Below are 23843 nucleotides of genomic sequence, written 5' to 3'. Positions count from 1 at the left end.
GTCACAAATTTGCCTTCTGAACAACCTCGAATCACCTTTTTAGACTAAGAGGAGATTTCCAGCAGAGGCCGCAAAAATGAAAAATGTAGAACACCCTCTACATATTTGGTCTGACTTCATAAAATTATAGCGCAATACCTATAGAACATTTTTAGGTATGATGTACTAATGTATTGGTGGGACATAATCATGCTAGGGGCCCATTTGTGACTGCCGGTGAGGTCCCTCTAAATTAAGCATATTTTTAGTACCATTATTTTATGCAAGTTCAACTCGCCATTACTCCCCCCAAATTGGGCCCAGACAATTCTAAATTGGCCAAAGCATTACTTGTGCAAATATCTTTAAGTTTAATAGGTGAAACCTCTACACCGGCTTTCCATGGTAACCGTTGCTATGGTTATATTGAATTAAGGCTATTTGAACAATGTTCACTGTCATATTCTTTTAAATGTTGGCCAAATTTAATACTTCTTTTTCAATTATTCAAGGTAATCAAAGAAGACAACATTTGTGGGATTGAAGTCTTATTTTTTTCAAAACACAACGTTTTCTAATTATTTCCATGCTAGTTATTGGAATTATTTACTACGTTACCTTTATAGCAATAAACTCAGTTGAAAATTCTATCTGAATAAATATAGAGATTTAACAACTAATAGTGTGGGGCAAGTGTCTCTTTGCATAATCCTAGCGATTCCTACTAGCTTAAACATTACCCAGACTGCCAAGGGAGTAAAGTTCCCACAATGCAACTAGTACTTACAGGCGATGTAGTTACGCCATCTTAGATTTTGGTTCCACGTTGTTTTCTTTGTAAGGTGAGGTTTTCACTTTGAAAACACGTTCTGTTAGTCTATAATTAGTTTTGCTTTGCTTAGAGCAATTTATTTGAAGTACGGCACAAATTATAGAGCAATTTTTTTCTTTTGTATTGAAAAGAATGGATATTCAAACGTGTGGCCACTGAACAACTGACCGTGCATATGTATTTCGATTCAGAGTTTGGTTGCTTCTAATTTTAGGAAAGCAGGTTTATGGATAAAATAGATAAATTATATGAATCAATATATGAAGTATGATTCCTTTTTACTTTCTCTTCAGATGATTAATAATGGCTAATTGTACTGAAAACAGTGATGAAGAAAACGAAGTGAGACTTTTGCTTCCAAAAAAGTAGCCCAAACCAGGTACAGACTTCGCCAAGTGTATTATTTGTCAAGAAAAAAAAAGCAGTGAAAAAGTCCTACCGAAGCTGGATTGAGATCATTTAAAGAAGCTGTAGAGGTTAGAAAAGATGAGACTTACCAGAGGATTTCGTCTGCCATTGAAAATTGGAATGCATTAAATGTTGTCTGGCATGGCAAGTGTTTTCAGAGTTATACAAGCAAGAGAAATCTCAGCTTTATTAAACCATTTCCTTCTGCTGATAGTGAAGACAGGCATGTTGATAGACCAAGTTCTCGATCGCAAGTTAATTCAGTGGATTGGTCGCTTTGTTTATTTTGCCAGCAGAAAAAGTCGACGGGGACAACGAAACTGATGAACATTTGATTCCTGCAAGGCTATAGAGGAGGCTGCAAGAGCAAGGAGTGATGAGGTCATGCTGTTGAAGATTTTAGTAGTTGACTTGATTGCTGCAGAGGCCAAGAATCATAAACAGTGGAGATCTCAAATATGTCAGTAAATCTAATGTAAGTTTTGCTGACTTTCGAGTTGATGGCGAGGAAGATATCTACACACAGGCATTCCAAAAGATGAGAGAGGTCATCAAACCTCAGTTAGAAGCAGGAGTAGCCCTTGACATGAAAACTCTCCTGGATTCGTATCAGGAAATTCTAGAAGGCCTTGGCTGCAACACGGCAAAAAACTACAAGACAGAGAGGCTAAAATGCAGACTGCAGCAAAGCTTTCAAGAGGAAATTGTCTTTCAGAAGACATCTGACCCCTCGAAGCCAGAGTTGGTTTACTCTAGCTCCATTTCTTCGCAGGATGCCATCAATTCAGCCTCTAAGAAAACCTTTCAATTGACTAAGATGCCAGCACCTTCTGAAGATGAGTCCTCAACCAGCCAGGGTCAGAATGATGTCAGTTCTATATTATACCACGCCGCTCAAATACTGAGATCAAGCATAAGGAATGAAAACAAAAGTATAGAGATTCAACCCATTGATGTGGAGGACATCAGTGCTCGCAAAGTAAAGAGTTCAGTGCCTAAAGATCTCTACAAACTTCTCTGTTTGATGATCTCAAATCCAGATAAAGTCAATGTGTCAGCTCTGACTGCTTCTAATGCGGCAGATGAGCGACATATTTTGGCAATTGCCCGAGATCTTACTTACGCCACAACTCATGGTCGCTTGAAGACACCTAAGCACGTTGGATTGGCTATGTCTGTCCGGCATATGACAGGTTTGAAGTGCCTAGTAACGATGCTAAATAGATTTGGTCATTGCTGCTCCTACGATGACATAGAAGTTGTTGACACTAGCTTGCCATTAGACATTATAGCAAGCTCAGAGAATTTGGGTACTGTTGTTCGGTCTAACATTACACCTGGAGTGTTCGTTCAGGTAGCAGGAGACAATAACAATATCAATGAGACACTAAACGGCAAGCGAACCACCCATGCCACTACACTTGTCCTGTATCAACGACAGCAATACGGACCGAAACCAAAACCTGCAGTTTGTTCTGCCCATTCAGAGAAACGGCAATCATTAAAGAGCATGTCCATGAGAGGACCAGGCAGTGGTGATGCCATGCCATGCCATCTCACCGATTTCGATGAAACTTGGCCAGATTGAAGGGCCCACCTAATAACTTTAAAAGGCAAAGTGGTTTGATATTTGGAATTTTCCGGGGGGAGTTAGACCACCCCCCTGCTTTTTTACAAAAATTCCCATACAAATTACTCTAAAATAGGGTAAAGTCAGGGGCTCCTTAAGCTTGTAGAATTTATCTGATTCTATTGTGGCTCCACATGAGCATAACTACGTCCTTCATGAGTTATGTGCAGGAGTCTCAGATTGTTTGATTAATTACCTGTCAACCAATGCAAGTTAATAATTAACTAGGTAAAATAGCATAGCAAAGTATGGCGATTTTGTGGCCAAATATCTCCGGTGGCCAAATCCCCCCAAAAAAGATACAACTATCACAGTTCAGTTCCACCTTTGGCCTAACCAAATCGATAAAAAAAATTTTGGGACCTGCTATTTTCAGCGCGTATGACAACCTCAAACTCTGCACATCTTGAACAAGATTTTGGTTTAATACAATCTAATAGTCACAGCAAAAAACAACTTGGGAGCGAATTAAAGAGTCTCTCCCACTCATTTCTATTAGATGTGGATCTACTGATTCTCTCGTAGGTCATATGATAATAATATTTGGAATTTTCACCAAAATTATGCAATAACTGGTTCTAGTAAGAGTCGGAAATCGGCATGCTAAGTTGGTTTCACCTGATAGTGCGAGGTTATTGCAAGTTTTCGCTTCACAAGCCCAAACAAAATACCCACTCATAATCTTAGCATGATTTTAAAGACTTTTATTTGACTATTTCAGTATCTAGATTCAAAACAATTCGCATCTGAAACTTATTAACTTTAGTAAATAGCAGAGACCGTTGTTGACAAACGTCGAGTAAAGCGTGACAGCATTTTAGAACGTTTTGAACTAGACGCCTCCTCAAAGTCACACACGTACAGTTCTCATTAAGTCATAGAATGGAATAATGTCTTAGACAACACTACCAAAGGTTTGCATGTTTACATAAACATCAGAGTGGAAGCCAAAGATACGAAAGCCCACTTACATTTTACAAGCGAGTCTTTAATCCGTTGAGGTGTTTACTTCCATAACTGTGATCCGACGACTTTCGATTTCGCCCAGGCTATCGCATATATTTAAACCTTAAACAGTTCTCCATTTCACTAAAGCGTAGCTTCCTCGCGTTTCCCACTCAGAATGCTTGTATCAACTGAATTTTGGGCTCACTTATACGAGTATTGACGTTTAGGTCGGTCGCACAGTCAGTGCATGGCGTGACTAACACTGAGCCACGTTGTTGGTCAGCGGAAAGACAGGTCGCGCAAAGGAGACGGAAAAACGAAAACAACTGAACTCAACTGACATATGGTAAATGCTACAATAGTACTGTATCACATTCAGCCAAACTCACGTAAAGAAAGAGTGAGTAAGAATTCATTATATTCCGTTCTCAACTTTGTGTGAACTGCAGCGTGACCTTTGAGTGCATTGGTAAGACTTTGTATGGAGATCCAAAATGGTGGAATAACCCCAGACCGTATAAACATATGTAGGAGATGAGCCTGTTTTATTAGTTTTACTGAATTAAAATTACTTTAATTAACGTTCAAAAGCTCCGATATGCTATTGCCAATAAAGTATTCAGAAGCCAATATAAAGGCTTATAAAGTATGCAGAATTTAGACAACCATCTTGGGTGTCCTGTGTATTACGATAGTAATATAATAGTTCGGCATTGCTACAGATCCAACTCACGCCTGATCTGTTGCCTTGTCCGGATGAAAGCGGTCTCTTCTGTTGAAATATCATCCTCATCATCATCACTATGTCGAGGTGCTGGCGCTGTATCTCGAAGCAGTCTACCACTCTTATTGAGGGTTGACAGCCTACTAAAATAGCGTGAAATTTGTGCGGTGGTCAACCACTCTTCCTTCTGGAATTTTTTCTTACCACTATCATCGCGTAATCCCTTCATACGTGTTGCCACATCTCCTGGGTTAGCTTTGTGGCCTGTTTCTTCTCTTTGCAGGAACACTTGGCGTAAATATTTTCTTGCATTCTCGGAGAAAGGTACTGTACTCCTCGCCTTTTTGAGGGCCCATCCTTTTTCTGCAGGCGGCATGCTCGGATTGTCGGGCTGGTTGGCAGTGGATGCACCTGAGGAAGAAGGAACAGCTTGAACATAACCACCAGTAAGGGAAAGGCAGGTTTCAGCCCATTTGCGCTTGATCTGGTCATACTGTGTCTTGCGTTCAAGTTTTATAAGGTGCTTCCCCACATCTAGATGCTTCTGCAATGCAGAAAATGACTGGTATACCTTGATACACCCTTCTTCGGGGCATGCGAAGTGTATCTTGTCTTCATCTTCAGTATCCTCTTCACTCGGGGTAGCGGGTTCTGGCTGAGATGGTCTGGGTTCGACAAAAGATGATGGTAAAGGCCTCGCTGTCATGAACGTCCCCACTTCCACACTTGGGCTTCCAAATGGCAGCACCGTCTCAATATTTGTTGCCCCCTGTGGAGTACCAAACCTTGCAATCATAGCTCAGGGGAAGAACTTCCCAGGGCCAATGTCGTATGCCTGCCATGCCCTCAGCCCACCTCCTTCATAGCAAAAGTTGTTTAGGGCCTGTATACCTGTCATAGTATGTTTGTGCATTGTCTGTGACATGGTTTGAACCTTGCAGACTGACGCATAACACCCTTTCACTCCGCCATGTGACTCAATTGCTGCCTTCATATGAGCTGCTGTTTGCACATCGTTTCCCTCGTTAACAAAGCGCCTAATGTGACTCTTGACTGAGGCAATTCGACGATCACATATATCTTTTCCTGCCTGTGGCTCGCTGAAGTCGTAGCGGGCTATTCTAACTCCGGTACGTTCTCCGAGGCTTGGTAAGGAGAGTAACAGGAAAGCGGTGTGATAACATCCTGCGTTATCTGACCTTAAAAAGGCTTCTGAAAGATGGGGCTTTAGTCCTTTCAGAGTCGCTAGCGTGTGCTCCAGGATAGATGCCACAGCAAACCAATTCTGAGTACACTCGTCAAATATGTGAATGAAGGTCCTTGTCTGAAAAAAATAATTGTGAACACGACCCTATAATACTGTCACGATTGCGTACTTAGTGCCAAGACATATGCACACCAGAACCCTCAATGTATCAATTTTCATCAGATTAACCCTTTATCTAATACTGCCATTAGACAGTCACAGGGGGATTCTGCCCGCACTGACTTTTAAAGTTTAACTTTTTTAAAAATTTGCGCAAATGAGTTGTAAGGCTTCGAGTGTTTTGGAAAAATTTCTTTGTGAACAAGTTGGTATGGTGGGTCCCATGGTTCACTGAATTTGATGTCACGATGAACACCAATTTTGGACGAGCAGGTTTTTCAGAAATAAAAAAATTCATATTTTTTGTTATGTACAAAAAACACCTGTTTTTGAGTATTTCGTCTTTGTATTTAATCTCATTTTGATTAATTTTGATAGTTTTCTGAGGTTTTGGGTAAATGAAGAAATCCATGATGGCGGATCAAAGATGGCCGGAGTATCATTTTCATAGCTTTTAAGCTGGCGAAGTTATGGCTGGAGGGCAGAATCCACCTACCCATAGCCTCAGAAAACAAAAGAAATATATGGTCTTGACAGGGTTAACATGAAGATTCGAGGAACTCGATCCCAGACGGTATGAGAAAAATTACATTACTAATAGATTTTAAGATAGCCGTACGGAGAATGAACTTTTAGTATCTTGGTGTTCTAATTGACGTATTGTAATAATTTAATTGATTGAAGTACTTTTTCTTTCTCGAAGATATTAACTCAATAGAGCTACTCTGATAATTCGAGTTGAAATAAAGTGTATGTATGTATGTATGTGGCATTTATTTGAGTAAATAACACGCAGACAAGTACCTCAATGTCATTGCTAGCCTCATCTTTTGTGATTGCCACCGTCACATGCCACGATTTTCCCTTTTTCCCAAACCAGTCTCTCTGGGTCTCTCTGAAACTGGTAGGGAGGAACTTCATTGCCCAGTCCATGATGAATATTACTTGACAGGCCGATAGATGGTCGACCACAAAGGATTTGGCAACATCTTTGTGAACAGCCCGCACGATGTGCGCCTTCCACTCTTCCAGCTTGGGTAGAGCACTCTCGACATTATAATTTAGCTCTTCTCGTCTGTGTGGATCACTGTGGAGTTGGAATCATTAAAAGAAAAAATTATATTGTTCTCTCTTTTATAAAAGTGGTGTTGATAGAGTACTGAATCACTCATGATCATGCAAGAAGTAGCGAGATAAACTCTTCAATTATTACCTGAAGTGTACATCAGAGGAGGACACGGCTAACTGGATATCAACGATGACATTCCTCAAGTCGTCACAGCGATCACAGCAGATATTGTGTTGATGTTGGCACGTTCCACAATGATCACTCTGTCCACTGCTTAGGGCATATATGCTACAGTGGTCCCCACAGGGCGCCCCTTGAGAAATATGGATCTTGAAATCTGACTTGAGATATTGTTTTGCTGCTTTTAGTCGACGTGTGATAGAACTTGAAGTCTCGCTGTCTAGACCTGAGGAAATGAGATAGAGAAATCAAAGAAGTACCAGTGAGTTAATAGTTTGTATCACAAGCCTCTGAATAGGGCGCGCTCAGAAAAGACATGAGATTGTTTCATGCGTCATATGCCGTCTAGATGGCATGGGCTATGATGATACAAACCACAATGAAAAAAAGGGAAAACGAACAAATAATGAAATGTGCTGCAAACATAACTTAGCCTACCATGGTGATGCAGCTGGTGAATGGTATCTTCAAGAGAAGTGAGCGCATCGACTCCGTCGGTTTGCGTGCTGTCTAGGCCAGCCAGTAATTTCTTTTGTGACGCTGCGCATATCTGTAACAGGAAGTCAAATCAAGTTTCTGAGATCAAGGATGCCAGTTACTTTCCTTTGCGGCATTATATTGTATATTTTATTATGTTTATAGGTCATTTATCTTGGTGGTGTCGGCGCAAAAATTATAAGGCTGTCATGCCAAACAATTGTATGTGCCTGGGTCAAGATGAGAAAAAATTTAGACAATTCAGTGACACACCTCTATTATAACTATTGCTAAACATAGTGACTGGAAGGCTAACCTTGATGATGCTAAACAGTGTTGATCTTCTCATGGGTTCAAACCCAGACTCGGTGCAATATTTCAAGTACAGTTGAACTACGCGAGACGAGATGACAGTGCGCACTACACTTGGGATTTCAATTCTTTCACCAGTTGATAACTTGAGATGTTTTGTTCCATATGCCACATCTTGGAGAAACGAAGGGCTGGATATAAAATCAAGAAAGTGATCGACTTTAATAGGATCTAGTTGAGTCCTCTGCAGAGTTGGTGGATCGATGGCCTGACCAGGCTTGTTCTTGAAGGCATGCCTTCTTGCCTCATCGATCCTCCACTTTGTGAGGTCAGGAATAAGCTCTAGCAATTCTGTCTTTGAATAGTCGCTGACAAAAAGGGACAATATTTGTTGCCTGTTGTACCAAGATCCCGCCTCTTCATAGCATCTGACAAGTCTAGACACTAAGGTGCCTTCGCCTGCACTTGAAATCGATTGGATCGTCTCATTCCTGCCACGCACCTGCTCAAACAGCCACGTGGAGTTGCCAGGGGCTATAGTGTCTAGTGCGACGGCCACTACCTGCTCAGCCTTTCTTCTGTAATATCGCTGTGTGGAGGTAGAGATAGTAAGTACATCAGACTTACACTGGGATCGCACCGGACTAACGCTCCTGTCCGATGTTCTCCTGAGGAATGTGTTCAGGTTCTGAAGCTTCTGCTCAACCTGGGGCGTCGGCTGCCATTCCTGCGAGGTCTCGGCGTCCCGCGCTGACCCTTGAGACGACAGGGAGAACACATCAGAGTTGTTGTCACCGGGCTGAAATAACAAAAATATATATATATAAATAAATAAATAAATAAATAGATAGATAACCCCTGTTCTGCAGGCTTGCCAGTGAGCAATATTCAAAGCAATGTGATACCGTGATAATAAAATGCCTGCAAGTGCCCGGTAAGGGGTGGGGGACCCCAATATAAAATTTACGGGGGTGATCGTCCGTAATTAACAAAAAAAAATACTTTAAAGGTAGCAGAATTATGTTTTGCGGGCGTGGTTTCAACAATTTCTTACCCATATAAACAAGACCCAAAACTAAATCAATACTCTAAGTGGCAGTTGACTGACATTAACTTACTCTTTTTCGGCTCAATACTCTAAAAGGTTCCACAATACCTCTCAATTTACTTAAGATTTCAGCAGCCTAAGGAGTACCAAACCACGAATTTTAAATCTTAGGATGATCCTTCCCGTCGGAGTACTCCTCCCACCCACCCCTGGGAGAGTTCATATTCAGCTAATCACTTGGTTGAAACTGAACACACGCATTCCGCATTTCAAACAAACATAAGAAATTTTCTAAGACCGTTTCGTTTTGTAAAAGACCAAAGCGTTACGACAACTAGATAAAAAAAATAGCTGATGCAGTACACAATACCTCGCTTGGTGTTTCTTCTGGCGGTAACTGAAATCGCACGTGGGCGTGCGACTCAGCAACCGCGCTGTCAGCCAGCTCCATAGGCTGTTCTGCTGAGATTTGCTCCTCTCTCTGCTCCTGGCGCAGCGGAATGTTTGGAGAGAGTTCTAGCTTGATGGCGGCTTGGTGTTTACCACGACAATTTCTACAGATACCTGAGTTCGCATATTGTCCCCTGGAAAAAAACAACTTTTTGTTTCTTCAAATTTAAAGTTAAGCCCACTCAGAGAGCAAAAGCGGACGACGAACAGGCCACCTACAATGGATTCATCATTTTAAAATCCAGTGGAGAGGTCTATGCAGCTTTTTACTCCTGTAAAGGTGGAAGTGATGGTTGCTGTAGACATGTAGCTGCGATGTTTTTTGACCTCCAGGCCACTGTAACCAATAATTTGATGAACACATGTACTTCTGGCAAATGCGAGTGGAAGAAAAGAAGTGGAAACAGTCAGTTTGCTACTCCATTAAAGGACTTATAGATTGTTAAAGCAGAGTTTGTCAAGGCTGAATAGGATCCTGTAAAGCCTAATAATTTCGATCCTGGGCATTCAACGTTTGATCCCAGCTGAATGAAAGAGATGCTGAGAAGGGGTCTTTAGCAATTAAACCCTCAGTCTGTGGCCATTCAGTTTCTGCCAAAGCCAGAAGATCCACTCATACCAGAACCATTAGTGATGGAACACATTAGTAATGATAGCAATGTTGAGAGATTTGAAACTGTAGCAAATGTTTCTGTTCACACTATGAAAGAATAAACTATACAAACATTTTTAAATGTGAGAACAACATTGATGGGAATACAGATATTTCTGAAGAGATTGTCGAGTCATTTATGAATTTCCTGTTTGTTGATGAAAATCATTGTGATGTGATTTGTTCAAAAACAGTGCGTCAAGGAAGTCACCAGTTCTGGTTTGATCAGCGATCAGGCCGCATAACAGCTTCACACTTTTACAGAGTATGCCACATGAGAGAAACAGACAAATCAAACATTGTTAAACTATTAATGAACTACTGTCCAATGGAGCATATACCTGAGCAGCTAGAGTGGGGACATGAAAAGGAAATTGCTGCTTCAGAACTTTATTTAAAAAAAAAAAAATACACAGAAGCACAAGGAACTAAGCCTCCTTGAATCTGGCCTTGTTATTAATCAGAAGTGGCCTTTTCTTGGTGCTAGCCCAGATCGCGTTTTCTACTGTGCATGTCATGGTAAAACATTAGTGGAGTGCAAGAGTTTCTTTGCTAAGCAGAATATGTTGCCTGGAGTTGCAGCTTCAGACAAGTTGCTAAAAACATCTAAGGGCTTCAAGCTGAAGGAAAAAACTTCCTGGTATTACCAAATCCAGGGGGCCAGATGGTAATTTCTGGAATTTATGCGACTGATCTTGTAGTTTATACAAACAAAGGCATTTTAATTGTTCCTGTGGAATTTGACAAAGAGTTTTGGCTGCGAATGCCGCAAAAGTTACACTTGATTTTTGCTAAGTTTATGGTGCCAGAGCTTCTCACTGGAAAATTAAAATTTTAAGTGAAATAAGGCCACAGGTTATTCCTTAATCATATGTTTTATTACAAGGTTTGACAAGATTAATTTTTTTGCTGTAAATAACTTCACACATATTGTGTTCATGTTAACACAGGCCTTCTCATATTCTGCAGCATACTTCACTTGATATATCACTTGAGCACATGGTTTAACCATAGCCATTGTCATGATATAGTTCACTGAAAATTGAATTGGAATGGCAAAAATACACAACTTTCACATTTCCAGGGTTTTCCATGCAGGAAAATATGGGCATGTCTTACATGCACATGCAAATCATGTTATTGTCTTTGCTACACACTGTCAAAGGCTCTGTATACATGATGTTCTTAGCTCACGATATGAATTTTCATATTTACTGAATACTATTCCTTGCAACTATACTTGGTGTAAAATCACGATAAAATCCCTTTCATAATTATGGAAACTGCCACACAGCATTATTGTCAGTTTTGTAACAATGATATGACAATTCCTGCTACTTGTAGTTGTGATGGAGGTCAGCAAGTGGGGACCAGCGTCGAAGGAATTTCCCTTGAAATATCTTGAAGTCTTTCAATTTTCTATGGCCCTTTCAACATGGATTCGCACTCTAGCAATCTGACGAGTGGATTTTGTGGCTAATAAAGTGCTTTATTGAAATATTATTATAGTGCTTACCTAATAAGAATGGATCTGAGTGTAATGTCTACAAAGTAAAGTGGTGCTTCTTACTGCTATTTTCTTAGAATAAAGTTAGGAATTATCATTGTCTTTTAAACTTTGGGAACCCTAATACCGCCCTTTCAGTACCCCCCCGCCCCCTTTGCCGAAATTTAAAGTAAGGGCCTGGGTGCTTATTCAGGGAAATAAGGTATGTGAAAATGTTATGAGAAATCAAATTTTACCAGTCCACGTTCCTGGGTGATTTTTCTGTCGCTAGTACTTCCAGTCCAAAACTTAGACAGAAAGCTGAAATAGTCAGAGGTGCTAATTCCAACAAGAGCCTTTATGGTGTTGTGCTCCTTATACTCGCTCCAAGTTGCTCTTTGAGCATAAGGAAAAAAGGGTTGTCAAGTTGGATGATAAACTTCCTAACACGTCACCGTGTTCCGGCTCTGGTGATCCACATTCGCTAGACCGCTTTCCTTTTTGCCCGCGAGATGCAAACTTTAAAAGTTGGGCTACGAAATTAGGTAAAACTTTAGGAATGACATTTACGAAAAAATTTTTTCTCCTTACCACACCATAATCGGAGAAGCCTTTCAGTAATTCTCCCAACATAGTGACTCCATTCACAACCATACATAAACAACCAGAGATCTCAAGTTTAGAGCTGCATAAATTATTCATTCTTATTGTTTTAAAGTCATTTCAATGTACACACCTCCCATTCACAATTGTCGCCGAGTGACACAACCACACTGACAATTGCGAAACCATCGTTGATCTCTCCAGTTCTCTGAAACAACAGTTGAAACACATGCACGTGCCATTTCAAAAAGTATCCAAGGAAGAGTTTGTTCGATTAAAGAGGAACTGCGAAAGACGATGGAGTTTGATATATCGTACAACCAACATTGAACTCGCTGATGGCAATAGCGAAGTGACATTCTACAGCCTCTCCTACATAAAAAGAAGCCTTCGAACAAGATATTTTGTTTCAAGATCAGTGTTTGTGGTATCACCATCCAACTTCCCCGGGGACAGTGAAGAGGAGAGAATACTTCAGTGGCTTATAAAAGACAAGGCGTCCTTTTTCAGACAGCAATCATCCCATGTCAGGTACCTGTCAAGAAAACCCGCTACCACCCTGGAACCTTTAACAGAGTACGAGAAAGAAGAGGTGGAGGAATGCTCAAAACTTTTTGAACATTCGCAAGATGTTGAGATGCTGGCAGACGACAAGGACAGTGTTACAGAACTAGAACTACCTAATTTTAGTCTGGACCTTGATTTTATGTCTTATTGTAGTTGAGGAAACATGTCCCGTTTTTAAATTTACGGTAAACACTTTTATTCATGTTTCCCCCTTCGACTTCGACATTCAAACCGTTAACGTTGTTGTATAAATCATTTTATATTCTTGACATTTCTTCAACTTTTTCCTTCTCCTGTTGTTCTGAAAAACTAATATTAAAGAATTTTCGCAATAAAACAATTGTGTCAAATGAGATGTTTAATATGCAGTACTCTTTAAAATGGCTTATCTATTAGTATGACCGCTAAACGAGCTACCGGAACCAGTCAGCACACCAGGCGACCATTATTCAAAAATTCCTAAAATATGCTTACTTTTGATTTCAATAATTCTTTAAGTTATACTGTACCATTTTTCCCGTAAGCAAAACCAACACGCATTTCAATTATGTCATGACCACACGTTCGTAATAAATAATCGAAACATCAAACTGCCAAGTCATGTCTCTAATTTAAAGAAACAATGCAATAACAATTGAACATATCATCTCGCATACCTAATTATTACACGTTTCTGTAAACAAAAATTACCGCCCGTTTCTACACAAAGCAGCGAGCCAAACATCCAATGAAAACAACCGGATAATGAAGAGACAGAGAGGAAAATAATAGGTTAAAAACTACCTACGATAACCGCACTAGACGCTTTCTTTTGAATTCATACAGAGAAGCTTATTCTTTACTTCATACATTCATGTTCATAACAAAGACTACACAAAAAATCTTTAAAACGGCCAGAAACAGTGTAATTGCTGGTTTCTTTCATTTAGAGATGGCTTACTCTACTTGCGGTCACGGTGATCTTAAAGACCAGTTAAGAAAATGCTGGAAAAGGGACTTTGACTGCACCTTGCTTCCTGAGCATGTTAGCAAAGTAAGTATACAGAAAATCTTCAGAACCGTTCAAATAGAATTCCCTTTTATCATTTTTGGCGCATGCTTAATGTGAGTCTTGATAATTCCAGGGTTGCAAAGCAGTCGCCAACTTACTCAGCGTTCCCTCCTTAGCAGTGCTCGTGGCGGTGCAAGGATTGCTGTCGTTCGCAATGGCGCACGCTGAAGTTCAGGTGCCAGACACGATGTGGAGAGAGCCCGGGGTACTATGGCTTGCCATTGGAATGCCCACAGGTGAGTTCTTGTTTTATCATGAGTAGTTTTCATGAAAAACCAAATTGAGCGATGGCTGATACATGGAGATCGAACTCAATTGAATGTTCCACTTTCCAACTCTTGATTTTTGTGAAAATGATTTTGAATTTCAATAGCAGGTTCTTGGAGGCTTGAGTAACAACAGTATACCCGGGAGTGTGGCGCGTGTTTCTTGTAGCTGAGAAATTGGTTCAGTAACCGGTCGTTTCACTTACGAGTTGTTTCGCCAACAGCCAGTTCGCTAATGTCTTAGGTCAGTTAGCTATACCTGTCTCATTCTCAGTCAACACTAACCATAACTAGTGAGCCGCCGAATTACTTAAACAAAAATCTTTCACGTCCTTTAAACCATCATTGCGACGAGCGAATCACATAACTCATTAGTAAACTGCTTAGGATGTTCGCTAATTATCTGTTGGCGAAACATTTCGCAGGCGAATCGACCGCAATTCATTAGTTGAGATGCGCTGTGGGTTGCTTGTTTTAAAAGCATAGTAAAAGGCTACCAGGACTGGCGCTTTGACTTTGGGGAGAGCGAAGATTTAAAAGTTTTAAAGGAAACTGACAAGAAAGGCCGTGCTGTCGAAAAATATAAAAGCAATGAGAAACCTACGTACAGATACACTCTCAAACTTTTTGTAAACGAAACAAGCATTTACTTTGGGTTGCAAAATTCGTCCGATTTCCACAATCGCCTGATTCCAGTTTAAAGCCTTTGTATATTTTCAACGAGAACTACCGTGTCGCCCATAACTAAATTCTTTCGTGTATTTAACATTATTGGTTGCGCCACTTTTTACGATGAGGTGTTACCAGAGGTCGATTTGCGGAACTCGATTGAGTTCAATTTCTGAACTTTCAATTTACTATGCCGGAGAAAAACGCTTAAACAAATGAATGCAGGTGTCACGCCATTGTGATTTCCTTTGCATATAGCACTCCTTCATTTTACATTAAAAAGACTCACTCAACTTGACTCAATGCACCCCTCAGTGGTCCCCTCGGTAGTTTGGGCACTCTTCCCAGGTTGCGCTTGCCTCTAATAACCAAGATGTTGGGTAGAATACGAGTCTCAAAACTTCACGGAAACATAGAGGACTGCAACAGTATAGTCTTCTCAAGCTTTGGCAGTTATTTTAGCGAAAAACCCCTATTAACTGGAATTCCGACATAAAAGTCAATTACAAAGATCGTTGTGGCACTGAAGAATTCAGAGAACTGCAGGAAGAAGCTCAATTCGAAAAAAAAAATACGAGGTTGTTTTTGATAAAATTTAAGTCCAACAGAATGCAAGGGAATATGAAAACAGACAAACGTTGCGACTGGTTTGACATGTCTATAACCAGAAGTTACCCTTTCTTCCATTTATATATCTGATACTGTTCAATGTTAACTGAGAGTGACTTGTTGACCGTTTGGTAACTAACAAATTCTAGATACATGTAATTGAAGGCTACTAAACCCTCGTGCAGTTAACACATCCCGGTGCACACAAATCGTGATTATTAAAAACCACATTATTTTTGAAGTTGTAATCATCACCTATTTTGTGATTAATTAACCTAAAATTTACATGCACAACTAGTTACTCTCACCACAAATCATACTAACCAATTGAAATAAAGTGATTCAATTCAACTAAATTCCGCCGGGGAACACATCCCTGTACACACAAATCGTGATCACGAAAACCACATTATTTTTTATGTCCTAATCATTTATTTTGCACGACACTACTCTGTCACCACTAATCATAATAACCAATTGAAAGCGTTTCAATTCAACTGATTGATAATGGCCGTTGTTTCCACAGGGCAGCCAGTACGATTTTTTTCCGTCTAGGGGGAGGGGGAGGGGGAAAATCCCACACCTCTCACAGTGGTCTCCGATATACAAATAGGATTTCTAACTGGAATTTTTTGTTTCACCCCTACACAAAGAGTTGCCTCTAAGACCTTGAAGGAAAACAAAACACACTGAATTCACATTGAAGAGAGAACTTTTCAATCTAGTAGTCAATTTTCTTGTGATTTCGGCCAATGCAACTAAAAGAAATGGCTCAGCAAACTCAAACACCATGTTAACAGAAATTCAGTTTTCCTGGCGGGGACAGCTGCCCCCTGCTATGTATAGCCCTGTTCCATAATCAACCTCAGAAAGACTAAAGATCTAAGATCTTAAAGATCTAAGAACAAGCTAACCTCCATCGCTATACCACAACAATAATTGAGTTGTGCTATAACAATCATGTCCTCTAGCCAGTGGCATGCACAATTAAAAGCACGTTTTATGAAAAAAGTTTGTGTTTTTCCTGTGAAGTTTTTTCTCTTATTGAAAGGATATTTGTTTCTACCTTAATCTTAATGGTTTTGTGAGGTGTTTGCCTCAAATGTTTACTTTTGGCATGCCCTGTTTATAACAATGACCTTAATTTTGCAAATTTCATTTCCCTCTGCTAGTGACAATGGATTGCACAATAACTAACAATCAACTTTGTTTAACAACGGTGACACCTAACAGTCTCACAACTGCCAAACCTGTGGCCCTCGGATTCCAGATTGAATTGGAATTTGGAAATGTTGGTTTTTGTGGAGGGAGGAAAACCGCAGAACCCGGAGGAAAACCCTCAAAAGGACAATAACGAACAACGAACTCAACCGCATATGACATCGAGTCTGGGAATCGAACCCGGTGGTGGGAGGCAAGTGCTCTCGCCACTGTGCCATCCCTGCTCCCCAGAAATCAAAGACAAAGAAAATAAGTTTATGCACATCTCATCATAACAAACGTGTTAGTTTAAATTATATATTAACCTGTTACATTTGATATAATTGGCTTAACTAGGACCTTCAAATTAAAAGATTGTTAATTACATTTCTTTTTTTTTAAGGAGCTAATAAATCCGCAGTTTACAAGTACATGCTGGATATCCTGAAAAATGTGCGTCAAAACTTGGAGAAAGAAGAATATGAAATGAAGGAATGGTTCCTCAGTGACAAAACGTTTGAAAAGATGGGGAAATAATGTCCCAAAATGACTGCAAGATATTTGGACTATACGATGAACTTACAACTTGGTTGTTACAAGTTAACTTATACAGCAGTGCAAAGGGATGAGTTTACAAAATTGTTGGAACTATTCAGTGCCACAGCATGGACAAGGCAAACCAGCGAGTCAATGACTGTATTTAAAATAATTTTAAGATTGTGTATCAGTTCTTAAGTTTTACTGTAAATTTCATTCGTTCATTAATTATTTTATCATTTACAACGATAAGCACATACAATCTAGTCTTTCTAATGTAATCATGCAACACTCCTCCCACATTTCAAACCACATTTCTTGTCAACGTAATCCTGCATAGGAGATAATCCAGTGTCAGCATACTGTAACCTAAACATTACACATTGTATCAATATTGCCACAGTCCATGTTTGGCAATGTAGTTGTGGGTTATTATATTATGAAAAAGAAATTCAATGCCAAGAAGGTCAACTAATATCATGTTGCATGTAAATTTGAACTTGATTCAATACCCTTTTGTGTCCAAGTTGTAGTACAGGGAGAACTTTATGTGTCCTTTCATGAAATATAACAGCGATAAAAGCTCTTTCTCTAAAAACATATTGTTTCCCTTTATAGTGGCAGGAAATGCCAACTTCAATATGCCACGTACATGCCTTACACTGTGTGGCATGACACAGCCGACCACAGCAGCGCCACTCATTGTGGATAAAAGCAATGTAGATAAAGGTCTTGCATCATGGTTCCTCTGGAGATTTCCCAAGCCAGTCTTCAAACCATTTGCTTCACTGGAGATATCGGCAAACCAAGAACACAAGGAAGCAGCGGAGAATTTCACCACCCATCTTGGTAATTAGCTGCTCTTACCAATAATTTAAACTTAACAAGCATATCTATTGAACATTTTAAAAGTTACTGCAGAGTTATCATTTAACAAAGCATAATTTATGGCTATATAGTGGCATAACAAATTCCAAATTATAAGAAGAAAAAAATGAAGAGGTTGCTGAAAAACAAGCAACACACCTCAGACAAGGGTAGTTTTTGGTTCAGTCTTAGATAATACTGTACTAGCCACAAGAAGAGCATTACCATTTTGATGTTTTTATACTCGGACACACAATATGGTGGATTTCCAAGCATAAGCAAGCGTGTAATGCTGCCATTCATGCAGGCAGTACTGTACATCTGTTATATAATTCTTTCTAGCATTTTCATTTTTAGTAAGTGGTTCTTGTCATATTTTGAAAAGTACATGCTTCAAATAACCACGACCATTCACCGTCACATGTTGAGTAACCTCTCTTACAAAACAGAATCACACTGTATCTTTGCAAGAAATATGAGAAGTAACAAACAACTAAGATTTATGTGTTTTCTTTAACCAGAGGATATCATCATTCAAATTCTGAAAGGCTCAAGCCAGACCTCCACAAAACCAAATCTGTATGACCTTTAAATTACTGATGAAAACAGAACATACCTCGCTGCATATGATTTATGCCAAGCAATGTTAGAGAAAGAGTGTTTAGAGGATCCTTTCATTTGCGGTAAGTCAACAATTCAGCCCCATATTAACTTCCAATAGTAATCTTTTACAGGCAATGGAAAGTCTCAATATTGTACATAATACCATAAGTTAGACCTTTAATGTTAAAAAACAATTTTGGAAGATCATTCATTACCTTCTTACTATACTTTCAAATGGCTACCGACATAAACAGAGAGGAGACTGTCTGGAACGGATTCCCTCATGCATAGGCCATATTGAAATCAAAATTCTATGCTAGTAAAGAAAATGAATTGTAAGGAAAATATGTTTAAAACAACAGAAAAACAAAGCCATCATTATTATAATAAATTTTATTCCTTACAGCCCTTTTCTCCAAGGCCAAAGGACAATACCTACCCCTGGCACTGCCATTACATGCACTTTCACAAGTCCACCCCCTTCCAGTGTTGTTCCAAATGTTGCCAAAAACGATTCCAGAAACAGTACAACAGGCATCCATCAGCATGATTGGACTCTGCATTGAGCACACAGCTCTTCTGGCTGGTCGCGACATAAAGGATGGACAGATCTCATCACCACTGGTTGCTTCTTCCAACACGTTCACACCTCAAAGCAATGACGCAAAACTGCAACAAATGGTGTTAACGTACCCTGGGAAGTATGTAAGTGCCTCAAAGCTGAACAACTTAAGCAAATGTCGTCACGATGGCGGGAAACAAAAACTGCTGATGACAGTTACTGCCTTGGAGCACAAAAACCTTGGCACAATTAAACATGCTAAAAACAAAGGAAGTGCCAAATGTCCTTGAAACATGTAACTTAATTTTTTTTTTTTTGGTAGGAAAAGAGGGAAGGTAGCAGTCAATATGAAGACACTTAAAATAACATTTTATGTAAAATCTCCATTTACTTACTTTTACTCATGTAATCAATGATCACAATCATTACCTTAATCCCTGTTACAAAATATTAACATTACTTAAATCATCGCCTCTCATTTATTGAAAAGAAATTGCATCCAATGAAACTTAATAACATGTCAGTAACACCATAGTATACTAGTTAACTGCCAAATATTTCAAAATGTGGCAAATTTAGACCTTAAGGGTCAATTAATGTCCTGTAGGTATCACATTATGGAAAAGAAATAGAGCGCAAAATTTCTTAGTGCTGGTTGGTTAAAATAGAAGGCATTTGTTCTTAATTTTCCTTTCACTGAGGGCAAAATTGCTCACTCCTGATCGGATTAGTTGGTTTGTTCATTTTGTGTCGCAACAACAACTTCTTTCAGGTTCTTTGGAGTTTGATCTTTTAAGCCGCATTGTTTGTGCCAAATATAATTATTGTACAAGCCAGATGGCCACTATTTGTTTTGCTTTTTTTTTTAATAAAATTCTTCTCACAAGCAATTGACATATTTTTTTTTTGGCATGTCAGGTGACATTCTTCATGAAACAGGACAGTGAAACACTCACAGAAGAAGAAATAACAATATTCCTGATGGCCCTCCAGAAGCTGGGGATAACTCTGGAAAGGTACAATGGTGCGTACCGCAATGTGACACACCCAAATGCTGTTGACACAATTTCACAATATGACTAATGTCAAGAACAGCACCCATCAGCGAAACGTGCAAAATTAGACAATGGTACAACATCTACCTTCACTGACCAGTGATTTTATACAAAGCACTGTTTACAGTATAAGCAAGCTTCTTTTATTATCCTGTTTTAAGTTACGCTTATCAAGTTCAACATATACCATGTTGAAATTTTCCCACGTTGCTATCTACAGAGAATTTCAATTTTTTTATTGTGAAATTAGTAGATCTTTGTTTTAAAAATTTTATAGTTAAATCAAAAGTATCGCCGAGTCCACCTCACAATACCCATGCATATTTTTTTACTATTATTTTCTCACCTAAATCAACACATCACACAGGAAGAGCTCTGCTAAAAGCATTTTTCAGAACATGAAAAAATATTAAATGATTTCAGAGAACTTTTAGAGTTGCTGTCGAGTTGCCATACCACTTCACTTAGCAAAGAACATGTGACTTCAATTCTGTGGGCCTTCCTTGTCAGCAAGAGAGGTAGACCACAAATATATAAAGGATTTAACAAAAAAAAATATTTGTTTTGGCAAATCGAATTTTTTTTCACATTAATGATTATGCTAATGCATAGATTCAGGTGAGGAAATAAAAAAAAGAGGTATGGCATATATCTGTTTCACACGATTATGTTCATGAATTATGTTCTAAGCAACATGATGCAAGAGTTTCCCACCAATGAATAGTCAAATTAGAGGTACTCAGCTCTTTAATATTCTTGGAACGTTTTTTGTTTCAAACAAATTAAATGGAAGTTAGACCTATCCTGCTAACCCAATGCTGTACCCAATTCAGATCCCCTGGGGTTAACATTCTTTGTTTATTGCATTTGCATTATAATGTAGTATTCCCATTTAAATGATATCGAAATACTTAGCACGAAACATTTTATGTACAGCATTGCGTTACCCGAAAAGGTCTATTGAGATACATTTTACATGTTCTAAAAACAAGACCGCCGCCATTTTTCCTATTTAAATGAAGTCACTATTTCATTTCAGGGCATTTTCACATAAATGTGTTAAAATAATGCAAACTATAAATGTCACTAATAACTTAATTATTTTGTATATTGCTGATAAAAGATGTATTATAGAGGGTCTACTCTCCAAAATATAAATATGCTATAAGTTTATAATAATTATAAACTTATTTTACTGACGTCTATAATATGCATGCACAATTGAGAGTTCACAATTTCTACAAATCATTTGAATTGTAGCTTTAGTAAAAAAAATGATTATAACAGGCTGGCTTTAAATGGCAAATTGTCACTGTTGTGATTGACATGTGATTATATTGATAAATCTAAGCAAGTCAAACTACACAAGAGACTGGTCTATATAAAGCATGAGCGAGGGTGGTCAAGAAACATCGAGACATCAGGTGGTAGAGTAAGAATTATAATTTGCTCATAACCAGATGATGAGCTTGAGATTTCTATCGCATGATAGCTGATGAGGGCGCAGCCCTCATCAGCTATTACACATAGAAATCTAGTGGTCGCTCAAAACTTAAGTAAATAAACGTTGACGACTTCGTCGCTCTGTTGATACCCTTCTCTTGAGCTCGTTCAACTGAATTTCAACCTTTGGCGGACTATTGTCAAATTTCCCATTTTCGCCAAATTCGTCGAATTCGCCGCTCTGTTGGTACCCTTCTCTTGAGCTACTTCAACTAAATTAAGCAACATCTGGAGTAGTGTTTGGTTTTCAAGGTTACATAAAGGGCAAGTTTCATTGTTTGTTATGCGAGAGCGGAACAAGCTAGATTGTGTGGGTAGAGTATTTTGAATAATTTTAATCTGAAACATGATTAATTTTGGTTCTTTCAAGATGTGAAAAGGTAGCATGTAAATATTGCAGATGTTATCTTTTGTGAAGCCATGATTCAGAATTCTATTCTCAGCAGTAGGTGCCAGGAAGCTCTTGTCTAGCAAGGTGGAATATGCAGTTTTTGTAGAAAACGGATCGAGAGGTGTTACTGTGACCAGGGTGTTCATTGCAGTGCAGAGTTTTGTTTCCATTTGCGGATATGGTTTTTAAGAGGCCGTAGTATGTCGTGAAGGGGATTTCAAAGTCATATATTTCCTTCAAGTCTGTTAGTAAAAGGAAGGTGTGATTTTGGTTGAGAAGGTCTTCTGAAACTACTAGTGACTCTGATAATCCCAAATGTTACAGACAAAGAAGTGCTACATGTAAATGGTTTAATGCCCGTAAGGGAAAGATTTATGGAAGCAAAGCTTCAACAGCTGTGGCTGGTATGAGAAAAAGGCCATACTTGATTACTGGAATGATTTGAGTGCTGACTTGCATGGCTCTACGAAAGAAGCAGATGAATCCAACTACGCTATGTTGTGGGGTTCTATCAATGAAGAAAGTCGTATTGTCTCTTACCCCTCAGAGATTTGTTTACCACATATCTTGCTTTGTTGCTAAGAGCAATCTCTCAACATTTGTCGCTAAATTTTTTTTGCTTGCTGGTGTTTCCACCCAAATGTCAGACAGTGACGAAGTTATGTCCCTTGTGGAATCTGTTTCTGATGGAAATCTGTCCGAGTCAAGCGACTTGGACGAAATGAAAGTCACTGGAATCGTTCAACCCTATGCGGAGGAGCCAACAGAGACCTTTAGATTCTAGTACGAGTACGAGTACCCCTGTTGACCTTCATGCACGGTTCAAAGGCAATGTTTCAGTGAATGCTTGGTTAGTAATCGGATATATCTTCTTTTTTTTTTTTCGAAATAACAAGGCGATGAATTTGGTTGTGATCAGTGTTTAAAATTGTCACTCTTGCTTGATAACAATTTTGTTTGATTCAACACCTTGATCCTTTGTTTGTAGGTGCATGTGTCGAGAATGCCGACAAGAGAATTTAATGGGGGCTTTGGAACACAGATGTTGCAAAGAAATTGCACAAGTTCGCCAAAAACTTACGTTTGATGGAAGTATCAAGCGTGTAAACTGCATCACAAAGCATGACGACTTTTCGGCCATGAACAACAGGACGGTCCTTTTGTAAGTTGCGCCGTTACTGAGGGGCCGCTACTGGAGAAGGCTATCGTCGCCGCGATGGTCAAACCGAGAAAATGTGAGTGGTTTTTAAGAGAATATTTCTCAAAAACAATAATTTGAATAACAGCACGTGTACTTCGTAGCCCAGCTGTACAAAAAAAGAAAGGCAATCTAACCTGGGTTTCACATCATCGTACATGTACGCGCGATTCAAGTATAAAGATTACTTGAAATAGCGTCAGTTTCTGTTCTGAAATAAAATGACACAGTACAGCTTTATTACTGTTACTCTATACAGCTTCACTTTGAAGCAAGTGTCAAAACATAAACACTCCCAATAATAATTCTCACTTTCCTTGATTCTGTTTGTCTATTTATCCTTTAGGCTTGTACGTGCAGTAGCATATAGATGGGTTGTGCACTGGATTTGTGGATATTTATTCTTGTAAACTTCATAACAAAGCTCTTACTCTCTCGGACTTTGCCAACCAAATAGAAGTTAAATACCAACTAAAAAATTCCGAAATTGTTAAACACAAGTTAGAAGCTTTTATGATGCTGTTAATTAAATTTAATCAGTAATATAATCAGGCTGTTTATTGTAAGTGTTATAAGATGCAATTCGTCTGATTCCCTCTTT

General features: G+C 39.0%; 4 pseudogenes across 2 annotated transcripts; 3 read left to right on the top strand and 1 right to left on the bottom strand.

Annotated features, from left to right (window-relative positions):
- Positions 1 to 3556: 3556 nt before the first annotated feature.
- Positions 3557 to 9613, bottom strand: LOC146476808 (uncharacterized; annotated as a pseudogene). Its single transcript, XR_014865475.1, has 6 exons — positions 9344 to 9613; positions 7930 to 8724; positions 7575 to 7686; positions 7101 to 7362; positions 6692 to 6974; positions 3557 to 5845 (listed from the first exon to the last, which is right to left on the bottom strand). The product of XR_014865475.1 is annotated as an uncharacterized LOC146476808 (transcript).
- LOC146476807 (uncharacterized) lies at positions 9505 to 11695 on the top strand (annotated as a pseudogene).
- A 1975-nt stretch (positions 11696 to 13670) lies between these two features.
- On the top strand, positions 13671 to 20443 carry LOC146476806 (uncharacterized; annotated as a pseudogene). Its single transcript, XR_014865476.1, has 6 exons — positions 13671 to 14018; positions 16930 to 17208; positions 17682 to 17912; positions 18452 to 18613; positions 18940 to 19370; positions 20014 to 20443. The product of XR_014865476.1 is annotated as an uncharacterized LOC146476806 (transcript).
- A 1758-nt stretch (positions 20444 to 22201) lies between these two features.
- Positions 22202 to 23652, top strand: LOC146476805 (uncharacterized; annotated as a pseudogene).
- The last annotated feature ends 191 nt before the right edge of the window (positions 23653 to 23843 follow it).

Source organism: Pavona decussata, unplaced genomic scaffold (genome assembly GCF_977016875.1).
Source record: "Pavona decussata unplaced genomic scaffold, jaPavDecu1.1 SCAFFOLD_72, whole genome shotgun sequence".
Classification (NCBI taxonomy): domain Eukaryota; kingdom Metazoa; phylum Cnidaria; class Anthozoa; order Scleractinia; family Agariciidae; genus Pavona; species Pavona decussata.
The sequence above is the reverse complement of the archived record's forward strand: the minus strand, read 5'-3'. Positions and strand labels throughout refer to the sequence as shown.